Source organism: Sprattus sprattus, assembly GCF_963457725.1.
Source record: "Sprattus sprattus genome assembly, chromosome: 17".
NCBI classification, from domain to species: domain Eukaryota; kingdom Metazoa; phylum Chordata; class Actinopteri; order Clupeiformes; family Clupeidae; genus Sprattus; species Sprattus sprattus.
The window spans coordinates 9,376,154-9,383,653 of NC_137915.1; the positions used below are offsets into that span (position 1 = coordinate 9,376,154).

The 7,500-nt window shown below is 45.7% G+C and overlaps 1 protein-coding gene across 1 annotated transcript in view; it reads right to left on the reverse strand.

The window, feature by feature from the left end:
• dpyda (dihydropyrimidine dehydrogenase a) overlaps nucleotides 1-7,500 on the reverse strand; it is a gene marked incomplete at both ends in the record, with an annotated part of 161,093 nt that overhangs the window by 127,923 nt on the left and 25,670 nt on the right. The gene's annotated exons all lie outside the window — the stretch shown is intronic.

The window sequence follows — 7,500 nt, forward strand, 5'->3', positions numbered from 1 at the left end:
TTTCCCAGCTCTGGCCCGTGATGGGCAGATAATGGAGCAGGCTTAACTGCAGGGGATAGCAGAGACCAGCGAGCCTGGGTGGGCAAGGGGAAGTGGGGGATAAATCCCCTCACAATCCCACAATTAGCATCGGCGCCCTGACCTGAGTTTGGGTAGCGCACCTGCATGTGTAATGGAGGATGGAGGTGAGGGGGGGCAGTGGTGCTTATATTGCTCAGGACACCTCCACCCACCCCACCTGCAGGAAGCACAGGTAACACACAGAACCCGTGTTCAATACGGCCATTTGCGCGTCGTGGAGTTCTTTGACCCGCATCGTCCATTATCTTTGTAGAACTGTACAGCTCGTCGGCCGTTATCCCTTACTTGCCCACTACATAGCCCCCTTCATAGTGAAGCAGCCATTCTGTAGTGCTGGTCGGATGCTCAGCTGTGTATTTTATTCACTGTATAATGCACTATAGAATTCTCTTGTGAGCCGCACATTGTACTGTACAAACAATGGACACTACCACAGAGTCTGTCTTTCTCAGGTGCACGATTCCTTGCAAGCTACATATAGACATGGAATGTTTTGGAATGTAGTGTCCAAAATCTCCCTTGTTTTTTTACCATCGGATTCCCTACATACTGTAGTGAACTACACAGTGATTGGTCTAGTGAGTGGGTTAGGTGAAAATTATATTCTTAAGTCATTAACAGTGCAACTACCATTACATATCGACATTCAAGGAGCAAAGATGAGATGTCGTTGTGTGGTGAGAACTGATAGAAAATCATAAACAACAACAATCGCCGCCATTTTTTCCCCAAATCTTCTCCCCACCGGCGATTGTTGTTGTGTACGATTTTCTATCAGTTCTCACCACACGACGTCGTCTCATCTTTGCTCCTTGAATGTCGATATGTAATGGTATGGAGTTATTGAAACTTACTACGTGTAAAAAAGACTAGAAATTGAATGTTTATTTTTCGAGTCTCAAACCTATTAAGTTGCACTGGGTGCCTTTAAGTCATTAACAGTGCTTGGAAATGACCTCCATCAGAGTGAGTGAGAGGACAATTGAAGAATGGGAATACAGCCAGAGAAGAGGAGAAGCCAGGCAGGTCTGTGACAGTAGAGGGAGCATGAGGCAAGATGAGCTGTTTTTACTTAAGGCGACCTGTAGACCCGAGGGAATATGAGCCAGAAATAACACTAATGAATACAACACAAGGTCACGATGGTTCAGGAGGATTGAAGACAATGTGCCTGTGTTGATCCTGCTTGGCTCATTGTTAAATTGAGTCATCTGGGATAAACCGTTTCAACCAGATTATAAAATCTAATTCTAAATCTAATTATTAAATAATCAAGTCTGACACAACTCATTTGTCAACAGTTCTGAAACCTGTAGGGCTCTAGGATCTAGCCAAAACTCTTGGATTAAGAAACAGACATGGAAGTCTTAAATTTAACGAAACTTCTATTATTTTGAGGTACATTCACAGAATATTATTTTTTCACTTTCAATGTAGATTCTCATCTGTATGTTGGGCCTAATTGCTAACTTTTCAGACTATTAACACGATATAAATACCAAGATGGAAAATGGTATTCAAAATAGCAAAACACAAGTGTTGCTTCTAGGCAGAGATAAATATGCTTCTATGTCTTCCATGATGCTTCTATGTCATCTTTTCAGACTATAAACACAATATAAATACCAAGATGGAAAATGGTATTCAAAATGGCAAAACACAAGTGATGCTTCTATGTCATCCACAATGAGGTAAACAAAAACTAGAGGCTACAAGCACATGACTATGGAGGCCCTATCTGTTTGTCGTCTGGAATTACATGATATGACAGCTGTTTTTACACACTGTCAGTTCATCAAGATATTCGATATAACTTTTTAAACTGAGATAAATTACGTTTAATGTAAGACTGTATCCAATATGCCAAAACGTTTGAAAAGGTGTTTACCACTCTATCAACATGGTTTTTTTCATCCACAGCAGGATAAAAATGGAGAATGCAAAACAAATGTGTAGGGTCACATGACAAACAAAATGTGTATGGTTGCTCAGATACAGGTGATGGGTCAACTTACCCCGCTCTCCCCTAATGAGCAGAGGCACACGACAGGACAATAGCAATGGGGTTGATCACAGCACAGCAAGACCAGAGAGACAGAAAGCAGTGGCAGAGGAGGAGGGTGAGGACGAAGAGGTGGAGTGAAGAGAGAGAGAGAAAGAGAGCGAGAGAGAGAGAGAGAGAGAGAGAGAGAAACACAGCTGACCCACTGGGCCACTGGAAAGTAGTGGAGGAGGAGGGTGAGGACGAAGAGGTGGAGTGAAGAGAGAGAAAGAGAGAGAGAGAGAGAGAGAGAAGAGAGAGAAAGAGAGAGAGAGAGAGAGAAACACAGCTGACCCACTGGGCCACTCTAGGAGAGCTAGAGATCGAAGGCGAAAGAAAGGGAGAGGACAAAAAAAAGAGAGATTCTTATCTTCTTCTTCTTCTTCTTTGTTCCCTTGAAATCTGTATTCATATCCCGATGCAGGCAGAGATAAATATGTGCCCTTACAGTGTGACCACCGAGAGCCCAGAGCTTGATGCGGCCACTGTGTGAATTCAGAGTGTGTGCACATACACAGAATGGTAATGGCAAAGTATACTGAGAGACTTTCATATGCTGAGAAAACATTTAACACGATCTGCGACAGATGTTTTCCCACTATTCAAATGAGATATTTGGAGGGGGAAGAGTTTTTTCTTTTTTTTTTTTTTTGCACTGCGGGAATATGCTGCACCATTCATGCTGACCATTTTCAGCTTAAAATGTCATTTGACATAATAATAGTTATGACAGTCACGAGCTTGGAAAAGGCATTTGGAGCTATCCCCTGCGGGCCAGAACTCTGGGATTGGATTAAAAAAAACATATAAGCGCTGATAAATAAATAAATAAATAAATACCTGGTGTTTGACTAGAAGCTATCTTCGCACTGGATAAAGTTTCTGCTTAATGTCCTTACTGTGTGATATGCCATTTTGGGGAAATGAGAAAAGATGTCCCCCCCCACCAACCCCCGCCCCCCCCACCCCCCACCAACCCTCCATTGTGCCTTCTCCTACCGCCTGGTTTGTCGAGGGCCGTTGGTATAGGACGGATGACACAAATGAAAAAAATAAATATAAAGAATGAAATGACCACCCTCTCAAAGGTCATTCAAAGTCCTCTCCAAGGTCTTCGGCTCTTCCTCACCACACCACCACCACACCACCACCACCACCACCACCACCACCGAACCCACGCCCAACCTCCTCTCTCTCCCATCTTTAAAATCCAATTGAAATTCATGTGGCCATTCCGAGTGGCCCAGGATGCTTCTGGGGCAGCGGTTCTCCGTGGCGACTCCATCAGTCACCTCAGAGCACACTGCGGCTGGAGGTGGAGGTTGGTGCTGGGGGTGGGGGCGGGGGTTGGGGTGGGGGTGGGGATGGTTTAGACTAACGGCTCAGGCCTGTCTCTATGACTGCATCAGCGGCGGCAATCTGGGTGCGGGGTGAGAGCAAAGCGGGAGGCAGACGGATGGTCCACGGCGCCTGTGAGCCATTAGCTTTCGTTTAAGGGGCGCAGGGGGTCATCACTCAGTGCTGGGAGTTGGAGGTGTGTGTGTGTGTGTGTGTGTGTGTGTGTGTGTGTGTGTGTGTGTGTGTGGGGGTGATATAAAAGGTGAATGTCACTCTTTGCCTGACCTCTGGGCAGTGTGAGTGTGTATGTGCATATATGTGTGACTGTGATTGTGGGTGAGTGTGTGTGTGTCTATGTGTGGTGTGTGTGTGTGTCTGTGTGTGTGTGTCTGTGCATACATGTGTGTGTGTGTGTGTGTGTGTGAGTATGCATGTGTGTGTGTGTCTGTGCATACATGTGTGTGTGTGTGTGTGAGTATGTGTGTGTCTGTGCATACATGTGTGTGTGTGTGTGTGTGTGTGTGTGTGAGTATGCATGCGTATTTTCTCATGTTCTTTCCTTCTTCTGTCCTTCATTCCTTCTTCGGCGCAGACAAAAATGTTGTACTAGGCTTAGGTGTGTATGTGTGTGTGTGTGTGTGTGTGTGTGCTCGTGTGTGTGTGTGGATCGTCTGTTAACTGGTTCAAAGGAATATTCAGTGGTGTGTGAGGGAAGCATGACGTGGAATTCATTAGCTGTTGCCCAGATAGAGAGGCAGCTAATGGCTCCACCGCACCCGCACACAGCAACCCTTCTGAATTCCTCTGACTGACCCGCACGACACACACACACACACACACACACACACACACACACACACACACACACACACACACACACACACACACACACACACACACACACACACACACACAGACACAGACACACACACACACACACAGAGACACAGACAGACACACACACACACACACACAGACAGACACACACACACAGACACAGACACAGACACAGACACAGACACAGACACAGACACAGACACAGACACAGACACAGACACAGACACAGACACAGACACAGACACAGACACAGACACAGACACAGACACACACAGACACAGACACAGACACAGACACAGACACAGACACACAGACACAGACAGACAGACACACACACACACACACACACACACACACACACACACACACACACACACACACACACACACACACACCTGGGCGGTGCACATCCCCAGACCAGTACTTCTCTGTGGGAGAGCACACAGCAGCAGCAGCAGCAGCACTCCTTAAGCGCACTCTGCCCTCTCTGAGGAGTTCTGCTGTTCGGGGCTAGTGATATAAAAAAACCTTTAGACTGATAGACACTGCTAACAGGTGCCCCCCTTTACTCTCTCTTTTTCTGAGTCACTTTCTCCCTCTTTTTCTCTTTCCTTTTTTTTCCTCTCCTCCTTTCACCTGTCAGTCTCTCAGACAACTTTTTCCCCTCTCTTCTCGACATAGTTTTTTTCCCTCCTTTCCCCGGCTCATTATATCACTGTTTCCTTCAGTCATTCGTGCCTTCCAACTGTCTGCCTTCCTATCCTCATCTTTATCTGTAATTATTATGTCTCTCTGTCTCTCTCTCTCTCTATTTCTCAATTTCTCTGTCTCTCTATCTCTCTCTCTCTCTCTCGCTCCTTACACACTCCCACCCTCCACTCTCTGAAAGTCTGTCCCCCTGTCTGTCTGTGTATCTCACACTCTCCTTCTCCATCCCTCTCTCCCTCTCTCTCATTCCATTTCTCTGTGCTCTTCTAGTCTGAAACGAGGCCAGCATGGATGGGAGGGCATATCTTGACACGCACTGTCAACGATGTAATTAGTGGACTTTTAGGAATTGTGTGTGTGTTTGTGTGTGTGAGATTGTTGGTCACTGCTGGCTTACTAAGGCCACAGCCGGGTGGATGAGAGAGATGTATCCCTGGTGCCACTCCTCCCAAAGACAGTTGGCCTCCTCCAATCAGTAGCAATAGGAGACTCGGACAACACTAGGAGCGCTTGTTATTCCCAAGGAACTCTCTCTAGATACGCTTAGATCATTCTAGAAGCTTTTTCTTCCCACCCGCTGAGGAAATACTACACAGCACAGACCAACAATCTTGAAACCTAAATATTTCAGAATGTTTCATTATTAGTTTAACTTCTGGATATTTCCGCGGTTATGGTCCACGACACCCATGGGAATTGTATAGTTTTAGTGCCAATACGACCTCCGAGATAGTATACCTACTATTGTGATAGTGCTGCATGTATGAAAGGGGATGACATACTGCTGCAAAAACTGGAGAGATTATTACAGAAATCACCCCTTTCTCTCATACATTATTGACGTTATTGCCACACTTCATTCACGAGCGCTCGCTTGCTTTTTTATTTTTTTGCCGTAGCCGCCACGGTGAGATGAGGTTTATGGATATTCATTTCGAATGTCCAGGAACGTGATTTGTGCGGCACGCAAACCAGCAAAGTGTGGCTAACCTTGTTAAGTCAAGCAATTAAAGTCGTGTCGTAGGCCTGTATTGCAGCCATTAGGAATGGAACCACCTGGAACAAAAAAAAACGCAAATGGGAAGAGGAACCTTCCTCCGTGCGTCGCCCTTTCTCCCCTCCTCTCCCTCGCTTATGCCTCTGTCTGCTTCGCCTGAGAGCTATGCTTCTCCAACACCTCTGAGTGAAGAAGAAAAAGGCTTTTCTTACACAAACACCAGAAAGGGTTCGAATACACATAAGCGTTTTTTTTAAGAAGGGACGCTAGAAAATGCATTGATTCCTATGGTTTGGCGCGCTTTGTGTAGGCGCACACGCAAAGCGCGCCGTACCATAGGAATCAATGCATTTTCTAGCGTCCCGTTTTTAAAAAAACGCTTATGTGTATTCGAACCCAAACAGTGTTTGCTGTACTGCCGCCCACACCACTGTTCAGCTGTTACAATTCTGGTCACTAATGTGTCTGCATCAAGTCGTGACAGGTTTAAAGGTGGCGGTCCTTCCACATATGCTACACGGTTTATGATTCATCATGTTGATGGGATAAATACTTCACACGATTCTGTGTTTATGACACACAATATGTCAAGTATTCTCTAGGAGGTATTCAGGCAAATAGTCTGGCCACCAAATGTGTCTCTGGTTCGGCTTACCTTTGCAGGCAAAATGTCAAAACGACAGTCGGGGAAGGGATGTGCCATGGAACATATAGGCATGTATACGGACGCTACAAAGGCAAGATATGGGTAGATCCCCTGCCAAGGTGACACGTCTCAAAGCGTCTATAGAAAGTTCTAGACTCTCTATCTCTCTCTTTCTTTCTCTTCCTCTCTCTGTCTTTTTCTCTAAACTGCTAAACTGATGCATAGTGGTTACGGGGAGGGGGTGGGGAGGATGGGGGTCTATGCTCCACCTCCCCTGCCTAATGAAGCCAAATGTCAGAGTTCCACTTCCTGCTGGCTGAGAGAGAACCACGACACTCAGCCTGTGCCTTCTTGTGATCATTCCCTCGATGAAGGCGCCCACTTGCTGCTTTGATGTCTAACATTAATAGCATTTAGGGAACCTGAATCTTTCATCATTTTTTTTTGTTGCTCCGCGCAGCGGGAGGGCAGTTATATGGGGAGGAATATCACAACGTCGCCAGCGAGGCTGACTTTTTTTTATGTGCCGTGCTGTGGGTTTCTCGTTTCTTGTGTGTTCTTCTTTCCATCTCTCATCACTGGCATGTCACCCTGTCTCCCCTCTTGTTTTTTTTTTTGCATGTGTGGCTCTCTGTGTGAGTATGTGCTTGTGTCATAAAATTCATTCTCACACACACAGACACACAGACACACACACACACACACACACACACACACACACACACACAGTAAGATCCACCGATCCAGCCAATTATCACTTTGAAGGCAGTCGTAATTCTAGCAAATAACAGACAATTCTTCATAAAGGGAATTCAATTAATTGCTATTTTGATGATGTTTGTGTCTCCCTGA